We start from the raw sequence: 14,017 nt of genomic DNA, 5'->3' as shown, positions 1-14,017 counted from the left end.
GCCCCCTCCCGGGTTTCCAAAGCTTTTCAAAGAAAACTATAGCGTTTTTGTGTTCTGTGATCTTTTGAAATCTTTTGCTGCTTGTATTGATCCCTATAAGAGTCTTTTTGCTCCAGTCTCTACACTCATATCATCCCCACAGAGCAAGACATGAGCTTGACATGAATAACTCCCAGCTTTCAAACTATAGCAAATCTGATTCTCAAGGTGACCAGTACTGTCACCTTGTGGAAGAGCCTTGTGCACATCAGTCAACATTGGAGTGTGTAGGTTGGTCATTAGTAGGTAATCATATAAGCCACACTCAGCCTTATTGTGTGATTTATCTTCAAGCCAGACAGCAAAAGTGATGTGTTTCCATCATCACAACCCACTGACTTCTCCCTGGCCAGCATGACTTATCTGAGTCCTCAGAGATCATTCCAGTCATGACCTGTGTAGTGTGAGGTTACATATCACAGTCCATCTGTAAGCTCTGATTGAATCTAATGGGCATGTTGATTTTCTGTGGGACGCCATTTACCAGAGACCCTAAGAAGTTAGGTTAAGTATAAACATATGTGAGAGAGTACTGAAATATTACTAGTATACATCTGTTACACTCAAAAAACAAAACATAATAAAAGACAGTTGGCTCTCCACTCTCACTCCTATGCACTTCTATTCATTTAATAAAATCAAGAATGTTGACAGGTTGATATGTGTAACTTCAAAACACTGGAGTTTCATGGAAATACAATTGACCACTTTGACAAAGCTGCAAGGATAAAAGAACTTGTGAAACTGGCAAATTGCACATCTGAAAAGGCACCATTAATGCTGAAAGTCGTATACAGTTTTAGAGCAACATATGCATAACAACTTTTTCAAGTTTCAGCAAGATCAAACTAAACTGTATACTGCATCTATTACAACAGCAAAGCTTTATAGTAGAAGAGTGCAGGTGCTGTATGGCCAGGCCTGCAGTCCAGACCAGTAACCAGTTGAAAACATTTGATGCGTCACGAAATGTAAAATATGACACAGAAGACCCAGAATTGCTGAGCAGCTACAATGCAATATCAGACAAAAATGGGAGGACATTGCTCTCTGAGACATTCAGCAACTGGTCTGCTCAGCTTCAAGACATTTACAAACTGAAGATTAGTTCATATTTTTCATGAGACTGTAAAATTATATGTTCTCTTTTAATAAAATAGTGGTTTGTGACGTTTTCAAAACATTGTTTTTAGTTTTAATTTACATTTTGAACAGGATCACACTTTTAAAGTTAGGGTTGAATAACATCTCGTATTGGGCTTGTCTGAGATTGTAAAAAAGCCAATAAAGAACATAAACAACTTGATTTTTGCTGTTGGAACCATCTGTAATTTTGGTTAGTCTTAATTTAAATTGCAGTGTTTAGTTATTATTGGAAAATCTGTTGCTTTGAAGTTTAACAGTCTGGTCATTGTCCCTTGAAAGAGAGGCCTCTGACATTATGCAGGTGCTGCCAGTGACTCGGCAGATGTCGAAATAACAACATTTACATCCAGTGGAAATATGTGCTAACTAGCTAAATCTGCTAAATGACGACATTTTCGGCTTGTATACCAAGACTGCTAGTTTCTCCAAGGGAATTACAAACAGCATAATGTTTGAAATGTTGTCAAGGGAAAATGTCACAAAGACTGACACCTTCAAATCTAAGTTGAGCACAACCATTAGTCATCCACCCATAGGCCGGACTGACACATTAGATCTAAAATAACCCCTCTGAAAAGCTACTTTAGCCCTAACGTGTTTTAGAATTAATGAACAGGATTTCCTGTTAAACGGTACATTACAAAAAACTGACATTATTAATGACATGGCACTAATATTAACAGTTAGCAAGCTTTCATTTAAAACATTGGATAAATTAATCTCTTGACCTGCCTTAATACCATAAACTCCAAACACCAGCCTTTGAACCTCACAAAGGATTCTAAAATGATCAAACTATCCCTTGTGGCATGAACTGACTGAGTGAAGTTAGGAAGGACGTGATTTAAGGGTTTCAGAGCCTGGCTAATATCCAAAAGGAGTGCGGTGAATCTCCATGCTATGAAGCTGAAATGGCAAAGCTCTTAGAGAACCAAAGAAATGGTGCTGGTAAAATATGATAATAGGTTTCTTATGTTCAGTGTTTGTGAGAGTGGAAAATCTATGAGCCGATGTTTTCTGTGGCAAGGCACATAGACGCAATTTGAATATATTAAACAACTTTAAAAAACCCTTTTTAAACTTTTTTCTGTTGTCGTTGTTGTTGTTGGAAACAGCAAAAGCCCTCATCACGTTTGGCCAACAAGGCTGAAACATTTGTCAGTCTACTTGAAGGGGTGCGTTTGCCCTGTCAGATTGATTAATCTTTCTATTTTCCAACTGCAGAATGCACAACATCAAAACATTGTCTTGATTTGTTCACCGGGGCAGGAAGGTAAGATGTTGGCAGTCACCCAGACCAAGTAAGTGATGGAATGTGCTGCACTGAGTATCTGATATTGGTCTTGGTAGTGAACAGAGAACACAGAGGAAATGGCCACAGACACTACCCAGAGACCAGAGATCAGCAGAACATGGCTCAGATGGGCAAAGAGGGAAATTGTTTCCAGCCAAGACATTCGGTGTGCACATGTCTGCAAAGGAAACAAGAACACAGCCTACTCTTGTGTGAAGAAAACAAAGATGTCACAATCAAAATTTTACTCTTGCCATGTGCTTTGCCATGTGTAGATGTTTTGTTTTATACGCAAATAAGTAATCACATTTCCCTTCACAGGTAAAAAGCGTGTTTCAAAGAGGTATCATCAAATAGAGTGACTGGCATTCGACTGGGTGCACTTGGGAAAATTGAATAAACTCTTAACCCAGCACATGTTTTAAACTTGTAAAGCAAAATCCCCCATCACATTGTGGCTTGAAGCAATGTGGGAGTCAATGTATATTCGATAAGAAGAGGCTGTTTCCTGCAACTAACGGGAAGGAACTGGTTCTAATTTTGCCATTCAGTTGTGTGCAAATACAATAAGTATCAGCACGCATGTGTGCTCATAAAAGAAAGTGACCGAAAGTTCACAGATTTACACTAGTGTATTCTGTGTGTGGTTGGAGCTGACAATTGTCAGTAAATGGCCAATTAGGCCATGAAAGTCTTCCTTTTGTTTGTTTTTGTAAAATCAGGACAAATTAAAGAGTAGCTCTAAAATCTTAAGCCTAGCCCATGTTCGCCATGTTGCCTTGATCTTTTGGGTCAATGGAATCAGGCCATTATTCAGCCTGAACCAGCAACCACAGGCGAATTTACATCATGGTAAAAAGGGCTTGTTTTTGGCACTTACAGGCTCCAATTTGTATGCATTTGAAGGTAAACAGAAATTACTCAGCTGGCAAAGTCATTTTGCTGTTAAGTATCTCCATCAAGAATGATCGCCAGCTGCTCTTCTGCATGTGCTTACATATGTGAGAACATGGATAGCTTTCCCTTTAATATATGTTTATAGATGGTAGAAAGCCAGAAAAAAAGAGTTCAACCCAAAAATAAAAAGACAAGATACTATGCAGACACACACTTACCACAGCAACGGCTGTGATGCCAATCTTACCAGGATAATGTTCATCAAATTCATATCTTGAGTTCCAATATTAGGATTATTCTTATCTGTGGACAGATTATCTAAATCTGGCATCAGCAGCAAAAGATTTCCTCCTCAGTTGGCAGCAGAGCCGCAAGCGTAAGAACACCAACAGTTTCCCAAGGTTTAATGGTATTTGAGGACTTCTTGTTGCCGTGTTACATTGTCCTTATCGTCTATTTGACAGCCTTCCTCATCTTGACTCTGATTCAGATGAATATAAACTGAAATGACTTGATGTCATCCTCATAAAGATCCTCTGGGAAATCCGTTATTTTTTCAGAGTCAGTCTCAGCTTGTAAACAAACTGTGTGGATGAAACATTGTGAGTATGCCAGTAATTAAGTTAGCTGGCAAACTACCACAGAGATAATACAGTTAGCAAAATGGCAAGGCCAGGTGGCTAATTTCAGTCACATAGCAATATGAACCAGTTTGTGTAGCATTCATCCTATGTCATTTTGAAGCTCATGCAGGTTATTATGACATAAAATTATATTTTCTCTAGTTTTAAGTCTAGTGGCTGTGATGACAGCAGGTGAAGTGTCAAAGTGTTGTCAATTAACATAACGGTGGCATTGTATATAACCACTGACTATGATCTCTTTCAAGCCCTTTCCAAAACATTCTTGGACTTTACAGAAGACTTTGTGGCTTGTTAAAGAAATTATTTGAGAATGACATTTGCTCTGATATGAAAACTGATGATGGAGCAACAAATTTCCAATTTGGTCACTTATTTTGGAGACGTGCAACACATTCCGTCACCTATAGGGATGCGAATTTGTAGGACATCCAAGTCATATGGTACATAAACAAACGATCTATACGGTAACAAATCATCATGATGGCAAATTTTTGACATGACATTCTTGGCATGAAAAAATGTTTGAAATTATAGAATGAACTGTGTATCCCACTGGCAGCTGGGATAGGTTCCAGCACTCCCATGACACTGAATAGGATTAAGCAGGTTTAGAAAATGAACGGATGGATGAACTACATGTTGACAAGGCAGTGAGTTAACTTCATACTGACAGAGCTGTTAGTTATTGAGCTTTCTCTCATTTCAGAATCCCTCTTAATGTTAGAATAAGACTCATTTGCTGAATTCGAGCGATGTCTCCCTTTTTTTGTTTTTTTCTCCTTTTTGAGAATGGGAGTTGAATTATATTTGTATGCAGTACAGTTTATTCCAAATTGTTGAGTTTATCTACAAACAAATATGCACACATTGTACATGTGTGTTATGAGCAGACAGGCATACGGCACAAAGTAGAGCTTGGCGGCAGTACCTCAACAGCCTCTTATCACTCCCCTGTTACAGTCCAGAATGACAGCTCTTTGTAGTGGAGGCTATTCTTAGCCCACCTCTGTCCATTGTGGGGGTCCAATTGAACTGGAGCCCCTTGCACCACACAAGACACTCTCTGGTCTCTTGATGTGAGATTACACACACTCGCCTCCACGAGAAATCATCGAGCTGAGGATTTCCTAGTTATTTCATTAGTTCTGTCTCTTCTCTTTGCTCAAACTTTGTCTTTTTAAGATTCAAACCGAAAAGATAGAAGACAATATTTCTATAAGTTTGTCTTTTGTCTCACCCCCTCTCTTTCCCTACAAGGTTTACTTTCCTCAATACAGCCAAAAAGAAAGCAAAAAGGAGAAGATCAAGAAACAAGCATAGCCCTTGTTCTTCTCGCTTCTTGGTTATCCACCTCACTCTCACTGGTTGTCATCTTAGTAAATGGCTCATAATCACAAAAACCGAGTTTGGCACACAGACTTATTCTGTTCACCTCTTTTTAACCTCAGTCTTTCAAAAGGTTCATTACTTATGAGCAGTGTGCTGCCTTATACCATCATGTGTTGAGCAAATGCTTTTTCAAGCGTTAGTTCGAGATTGAAATATTTAGAATACTATTCTGAAAACACAATTAAATTCCAGAGCAATAGTTTGGGATATTAAACAATGCGTCTCTGACGATGACGATTCTACACACCTGAGTAAGCAGAATCAATTTACCTTCGCCATGTGCCGTCCATCTTCGATTTATGACTAAATATTTTCACCATATGTTTTCATTAATCTATTGATTATTCATTGGGGCTTTTTTTTATAAATACAACATAAATCCCCTTTTTCTAAGACTTCTAACTGCCTTTTTCTTCTTTTACAGTGATTTTCCAGTCCGCCTGTTCTTAAAGATTTAAAGACTCCTCTCCTGAAAAGTGTTTGTCTTGCTGCCTTTAAGAAGAAATAGATTTGATAGTGACATGTCAGTAAGTAAAAGATATTGTGAAGGCAATTAAGCTACCTGCACTTACCCCCAAAACACATGCACACAGACACACACACACACCTCCGACAGATCCATAACACATCGTTACTTCTCAGCAGTATTCAAATTGTTTAACAAAGCTCTTCATGTGCTTTTATGGACAAAATAACTTTCTAAGAAAAGCAGTTTCCTATCACATGAAATCACAGCTGAGATCATATATACAGATGCAGTTTTTGTCGGTCTATAGAATTCTATTTACAGAGAAAGAAGTTTTTCAGAAGTCATACAACCAAAGACTGAAAAATAAATCATTGTTAGAAATAATTCCATTTTTTCTTGACAGACCTCCGTATTCTTCCTCTGAAAAGAGAGCTGAAGCACACAGCTTTCAGCGTTTACCCCTTGAGGCCAGATCACATTTTCAGCCATGCACAATGCGCTGCATGCATAGGAGGTTCAAATATACTAACAAATGCAACCCCTGTCCTAGTATTATAAGTCAGCCTGTTCATTTAATGGAAGTCACTGCTGTGAAAAGCTCATCCAGCTGAATATACTGCCGTTTACTTTATGAAATGCAAAACTTCCCTGGCGTGTCTTCTGTATGCATTAAATCACCACCAATGCAGCACCAACTAATGTGTGCAAATCACCACTAAAGACAGCATACAGCAAGACATCGCTCATTCACGGGGTACATCAGTTAGCGTGACTCTGCTTCCTCACTGAGGTCCATCTCCATTGCATTACTCCAGCAGCCGTGGCGCTAATGAATAGGCTATGTTTGTTTGGTTATGTGTTGTACATGTTTACCTGACAATTTGCACAGTTATTAGAAACACATGCAGAGTAAAGATGCTCGAGGGACTGAGGACCCACATGTTGTTTTCTCACATACGTGATGCTGCTTAAGTGGGTCTTATTGGGATCAGAATTAGTCCTAGACAATTAAATCTCTGAACAAATCCATATGTATTCTGTGTTAAACTGCACACAAAGAAGCATTAGTGGATTTTTTATTCTTCCTTGTGTATAATTGCATTGTCTGATAAACACAGCATGAAACTTCATTATGTCATGTTAATAACCTGGCTTGAATTCTTCATAATTCTGTTTGGCAAGCATTTACATGGACAAAGAGGATAACTCCCAGCTATACCAATGTCTGTTCATCTGTTTTGTTTTTCTTTCATTATTCTAAGCTGAATGAATCCATTATCAGTCTGAAGTTATTCAGTTCTCTCTCTTCACCTACGTTTGATGGACGCAATAAGAGCTAGTGAATTGACAACATCTACAAACATTTTGGAGTTAAAACTGGTTTGGACAAAAATGTTTCTTCTTTGACATGGCAGGAATCATGGCAACATGATTATTTTCAGCTCCAAATTAAGGACCGCATGAAAGTGTACAGCACTGAAATGGGTTGCAGGGATATTCGTGGATTTTTGATAAAAAAAAGATAAAAACTATCAATAATGACAATTTAAACAGCTGTAACCGCACCATGCTCAGCCTGAACTAACCGGTCACAACTCTTCTGTGATGAGCAGCTATTTTGTGACATGAAACATCTCATTCCTGTATTTGTGCACGTTCTTTACAGACACGTGTGCGTTTGACACACCAGGCGCGAGACCAAGTCTCTAGATATATTGCGGTTTAGATAACGCGACATTTGATCATTAAGCGTTACATGACATCCATAACAGTTGGTGAAATTCAAGAAGCGTCTCTAGAAATGTGCAAGCAATCATGTCCCAACATGCGTTTCATGAAAGATAAATTCTATAGTTACAAATCTGCATCTGAACCTGTCAGTGATGAATTAACTTTTCCTACTGTTGGTGCACAATAAGAGAAGAGATTCTGCTCACTTGAAGCATGTTTGGAAATATACAATCAGTTGCATAATAATAATAATAATAATAATAATAATAATAATAATAATAATAATAATAATAATAATAATAATAATAATAATAATAATAACAATAATAATAGTTACCGGACAGAACGGAATTCCAATGATTTCCCAAATTTGTCTGTCAGGGCTGCTCATCATCTGAGCAGTTTATTCCTTCTCAGTTCGAACCGCTCCTCTGTATTCCAACTTTCACCAAAATATTACGGCCTGCCTCGGCAAGAAGTTCCTTGTCCCGCCAGCGACTGCAAACAAGAGCTGCTTGTAGTTTTAAATAAAACTCCCGAAAGCGGAATAAAATTAACAACACTGAAGTAATCGGCGTAGCTCTGCCCGCGTGTGTGTAGTTGGCACCGTTGACTGTGTTAGCTCGAGCCGCGCCGCCGCGCTCCCTGTACCCGAGTGACGTAAGAGGACGGGAGGAGGGTGGGGGTAAGGGATGGACGATCTGCAAAAGGTTTCTGGCCAACGTGTTTTGTTAAAAGTTCAAAGCGGGTGGACGTCTATCTTGTGTAGGCATGTCCCTTGTGACTTTGTTTGATGAAGATATAGGAAACGTTTGAAACTGGGACAATTCTACTTTGAACTGCAGTACTATGCAAATGTTTGGAGCCACACCGATTTATTGAATTGTAAAAAAAGCAGCATAAATGGACATACTTTACATTAGGCAAAAGCAAAGTTTGTGCAATTCTAACCAGCTTGAAGGTCAGCATTTGTTATGACCACTTTTATTCTCTAACACAGTCTGAACCCTCTCAGAGAAGCTTTCATTCATTTTAGTAGACTTCAGGAAAAGTTCTCCCATCTTATTGAAGGAGGTTCCAAAGCTCCTCTTTGGATGTTTGTTCCATTCTCTGTCAAAATGATCCCACACTGTGTCATTAATGAGGATGTCTTGACTCCGAGGAGAATTCATCACTCCATGAGACCCACTGCCACACATTCTCAGACCAGTTCTTGTGTCATTTGGCATACCTCAGCCTTTTCCCTCAGTTCCCTTCCTGAGAAATGGCTTCTTGACAGCCATCTTTCCATGGAGACCATTTCTGATGAGGCTTCAGCCAACAGTCGATCGATCAACTACAAGCTCATCTGGATCTCTCTGTGTGAGGTCCTTGCAAGATTTATTTTTCCTATTTCTGAAGGACGTCACATTCAGATACTGTTCATCTGCTCTAAATAGCTTCTTGCGCCTGCCATTTCATCTTTTGTCCTCTAGTTATCCTGCCATACCATGCCAGGGCAGGATTTAGCTAAACAGCTTGTTAGGAATATAATCTTAGTGCATTATATTATTATTCTATTTATGTCAAACTCTGCTATCTTTAGAATTTTTCATATATGGTTTACAGGACAGGGTTAAGTGATTTCTCCAAAAACTTTTTTTAATGGTCAGGTACAAGGAGAGAACGGAAAATGAGAGAAAAACAGACAGTGTTCAAAGAAAAACTTTGAAAGACCTTCAGAAATCCTGAAGAGCTCATGCTCGAGACAACTTTAAAAGATTACAATATCATCTTACTCCTGAGGCAAAATATAAAGAAATGAGAGGAGACTCAAGAGACTGGCACTGTACTGTATTGCTATGTATCAATAATCTGATGTTAACAACGTAATAAGGAACATTTTCATATTTCCTTTAGCTGCTTAATTGTATCAAATTAAACTATGCTGTTTTTGTTTGGTGTTCTTTAATAAAATAGTATATTTGGAACTTATTTGCTTGTGCTATTGGCAGACTGTGGTCCTCAAACTTCACCCCAATTTCATAAATAGTTTATTTGCTCATTTGAACTTTGTCCTGCTCTTCCTGGGCAGTTCAAACTCTCATATGCTCTCAGCTGTTGTTTCACAAAACTAATGTGTTTTTATCCACAGCAAGACATTTTAATTTGCCTTACTGTGCACAACTAATGCAGCAAAACTGAGTGGATTTTAGGATGAAAGAAAGGTCTTTGCAGAAAATAAGTCAAAATAAGTAAATTTGGTGCGATCGCCACCGAAAGCCCAAGATGAAATAATCAATCTGTACCTCGAGGATATTCATCTCAAACTGGCTCTAAGTTTGACTTTAAAGCAGTTAATCAGTCAGATTGTGGGCAGCTTTATAGAGCCAGGAGAGATTAATGTTTTCCCAAAGAACTGGACTTCACTGAATACTGTCAGCGTTTTCAAAATTCATGGGGAAATCTTAGCTTTCTCATAGTAGAACTAACAGAGTGAGGGAGTTCTCCTACCCTTAACCAACTAATCAATCACCGCACCATACAGTGAATTTGAGTCCCTTTCTCCCAGTTCCTTCGTAACCACAGACTTCAGTGTGCTGTTGCAATGAAATTCTGAACAAAACATAGTGTCTCTAGTTGCAAAACACACATACTATTGAACGTGAACTTTGCTCATTAATAGGGTTCAAGGACCTTCTACATGTGTCAGTAAGCCTGTGTACAGCTGAAGCAATTATCTGCTGGATTCTCTAGAAATGCGATTTTTGTAGAAAACAAAATGCTTTTGTAATATGTAATATGTATTTATAGAGGAAATGCTTGAAGTATTCACATTATGTATTATACTAACGTGGTGTCATTTATGTATGATTATTACATAAATGTTGCCTAGGACCTGTTAACACCTTCAGCTATTTCTTAGTTTGTTAAATAATCTTTTCTTTTTATTTACTGTACTGATAACAAAAGCCCTAGATTGCCAGTAGCTGTGGACAGTGTCAGCAGGTCAAATAACTCCACGTACACATATTTTTATCAGTTGCATGCTGCGACAGCTGTTGTTGAAGATGCCGAGCTTTGAGCAGGGTAAGAACTGGCGAGCAACAGCTCCTGTGACTTTTGTCCTTTTGATGTGAAACACAAGATATACAAGAATAACTCATTACTGATTGATGTTCAAACTGCCTCAAGCTCTTCTGGGCTGTAGTGGCATACAAAATACAAGGCTCTAGTACACAAACATCATTACCTCTACATTGAAAAGTTCAAATGCTTTTAGATCAGATGCAACCCCAGCCCCACACACACCCCCATGCCTCGCCCCTCTCCCCTGAGACGTCGTATGTAACATCATCAGCAACAGCGTAGACCATTAATAGGATTTATCTGATTATCAAAGCCTCTCTCTTATTTGATCAAGTCACTATCTGTAATTTTTCTATTCTTATACAAGCAATAAAAACAAGGAAATGTTTGATTATTTAACATCAAAGCAACTTAGATGCACTCCGCATTCTCTACAGCGGACCCTCAGGTCACAAAATAAAAGGCACATTGAATTGCGTTTACATGATTGAGCAGTGTTCTGGCTGAAAATAGAAGCAGCCATACAATAGTAACCAAATCACAGAGAACTGTGTCTGCACGTGTGTGTGTGTGTGCTGTGTGTGTGTGTGTGTGTGTGTGTGTTGCTCATGTATTGGGGACCTAAATCTTTTTAGAAATCCTTTTGGAACCAAAGCAAGTCTCAATCATGTAAAATCTTGATTTCACTTTCAGGTTTAAGTTAGAGTTTGACAAAAAAAAGTAGATGTGGCTAAGATTAAAGGGAGCATTTGAATCTAATGTAAATTGATTTGATGTTATGACTACTCAACATGCGTGTGTGAATATGTTTGTTGGAGGTGGGGTGTGAGGAGTTTCCAAACCATCCAACAGAGGGAGCCAGTTGTGCAAAGTTAGCTGAGTGAGACACAGCTTTACTAACAATGAGTCGAATACAATAGAGCACATAAATGAAGATGAAATCCCTTGTTTTCCTCTAACTCACTCTTCTTCTCTTTCCCCCAGCTGTCTCTGCAGGCTGCTTTCCCTTTATTTGCTCTACAGTCACTATGTAGTTAAAGGCCCAGTACACAAGATTGTTAGCAACTTTAGCAAAGTAAACATTTTCTTTAAAGAGAGAGATTATCCTCACTGCAAAAGGTGGAATGAACGTAACAAAAAGGGACTTTATATTCTGGATCACTGAATCCCAACATGCCACTTTGCTTCATCGATTAATTCTACTGTGCTGTTTGGGTGTTGAATTTCATCAGTGGGACATGCTGCTGCCAAGATAAACATAAAAAACCCTCTGCAACATATCGATTGCCACCGTGAAAACTTAGCACAGAAGGTTTTAAGAATGTTGTAAACGGTGTAAAAAAGCACGCTGGTAGAGAAAAAAGACAGGTGAGAGTGCTGTTTGTTGTAGTGTATGCTTTGGTCAGCTGTAGCCTGGCCCTGGGTCTGCCCGGCCCTCAGAGACAGACTTGTATTCAGAGTCTAAACATGCACTTTGAGGTTGGACAATCAACAGGTATTTGGTAGGATCTTATTTTCTATGTGGTATCAGTGCAACGATTTTCAAACTGATTTGAAACTTTCTGAGGGATCCTCAATATGCATCACTGGTCAGAAATATCTGGGTTTTAGTTCCAGTTTATTTTAAAGCAATTACTGCACATCCCATCCAGCACCCTGAGGTATCATAAGGCAACAACACAGTCTTGTAGCTTCAGTTCCTATTCAATTCAATTCTAATTAAATTCAATTTTATTTATATAGCGCCAAATTAAAACATTTCCTCTCAAGGCCCTTCAAAGATACAATCCAATTCAAGCCAATTAGAATCCAATTTATTAAATTCTAAATTAGTCCAATTTGTGCATGCAAAGTCGATTTTTAAAAAAGTAGAGGTTTGAGAGGACAGGAAAGAGGAGACAACAAACACCATAACACAAGATCGGGGATACCTGCTGAGAAAGAGAAACAAAAGTTAATGACAACAATAATGTTCTATGTACATCTATCTGTGTGTTGGTTGGTGGTATGAGTGCTGACACTGGGTTATCGTCTCTGGAAAGCAATTACACACATTGTATATATCCCTCAAGTTGATCAAACTACAAATCAGACCACTCCTCATCACATTCAGAATCCAGCTTTTTTAAGGTATAAAACAGTCATTCATTTTGCAGCTTTCCAACTGATTCAGAGACTGCCAGGGACTGAGAGAACATTAGTTACAAATCAACTTTGCCCAGTGTAACTTGAGATATATGGCATCGTAAAAACACTTCAGTTGTTCCATCAGTGCATAACTGGTAAATTATGGTAAATGATTGCTTCTGAGAAGCAATTGATATGCTCCCAAAAAATGCAACGTGAGGCACAAACAGCCAATGTGTGTGCGTTAACGTTCAAACATTTCTGCACTTTCATGTGATGCCTTAAGTGTTCTTCAGCCAAAGCTCCATCAGCAGTGCTGTCAGGGTGATCAGACAGGAGCGGTCAGATGTATGGTTATGTTGACAGGCTATCAGCTGTGTTCTCACCCTGTACCTCTGACAGCCAGCTGGCAAGAGATTGATACTCCCTGGAGTGGTCTCTTCAGATAGTGGAGTGAGCAGTACCTCTTATCAGAAGTCCAGTCTTCCTTCATGGAGTTAAGCAAAAATACAGTAGGTTGATAGCCTGGAAGAGTTTTAGATAATGTTGCAGAGGCTTTATACAAATTCACATTTACTAATGGCAGCACATGAGCATTCCTTTTCTGTTTAAAACATGCCAAACTGTGGATCCAAGCACATATTAGTACATTTTAATGAAGTATTAATACATAGTATGTTGCAACAATTATTACGTTCAATACCATTTCAGCTGTGTTATATTGTACAGACTATAAAAATTATCAGCCAATTCAGCATGTTAAAGCACATTTCTCCAACACAGCACAGGCTCCAGATAAAGTTAAAATGGACCAAAAAAAAGACAAATCTTGAGCATCAAGATGATAACTTCATGTACTTTTTTGGAAAGCATAGGTCTATAGGCAGGACAGGGTTAGAAAATCTACAGGAAAATAAGGCAGACGCTCAAATCAAAGAACACAACATACACTGATGAGTGGGAGTTATTCAGGCTTGTAATGAACCTTAGTGCACAGTGGTAGATTGTATCCATCTGATATGAAGAAGCTTGCATATAAATGACGTTGAGATTCAGCACAGATACAAAAGTGGCCGCTGCAAGTCTGGTTCTGTCTTGAAAAGAAAGACAAGATAAATTTAGGATTTTTAGTTGTAAAGAAAGTGAGTAATGAATCAGAATTCCCACATATCTGTACTGAGATATAGACTCACTCCTCAAACCAAGTAGACT

The 14,017-nt window shown here is 38.6% G+C and overlaps 1 protein-coding gene across 2 annotated transcripts in view; it reads right to left on the bottom strand.

Moving 5' to 3' along the window:
- The window catches only part of gcgra (glucagon receptor a), a 41,852-nt gene extending 33,604 nt beyond the window's left edge, over positions 1-8,248 (bottom strand). For both annotated transcript variants that reach the window (XM_072368299.1, XM_072368300.1), the window contains exon 1: positions 7,947-8,248. The gene's annotated coding sequence lies outside the window, so the exon portion shown is untranslated. The remainder of the gene's footprint in view (positions 1-7,946) is intronic.
- Between the last annotated feature and the right edge of the window lie 5,769 nt (positions 8,249-14,017).

The sequence above is a fragment of the Leuresthes tenuis genome, unplaced genomic scaffold, assembly GCF_036924035.1.
Source record: "Leuresthes tenuis unplaced genomic scaffold, fLeuTen1.0.hap1 SCAF_17, whole genome shotgun sequence".
NCBI classification, from domain to species: Eukaryota; Metazoa; Chordata; class Actinopteri; order Atheriniformes; family Atherinopsidae; genus Leuresthes; species Leuresthes tenuis.
This window is presented reverse-complemented; position numbering and strand designations above follow the sequence as displayed.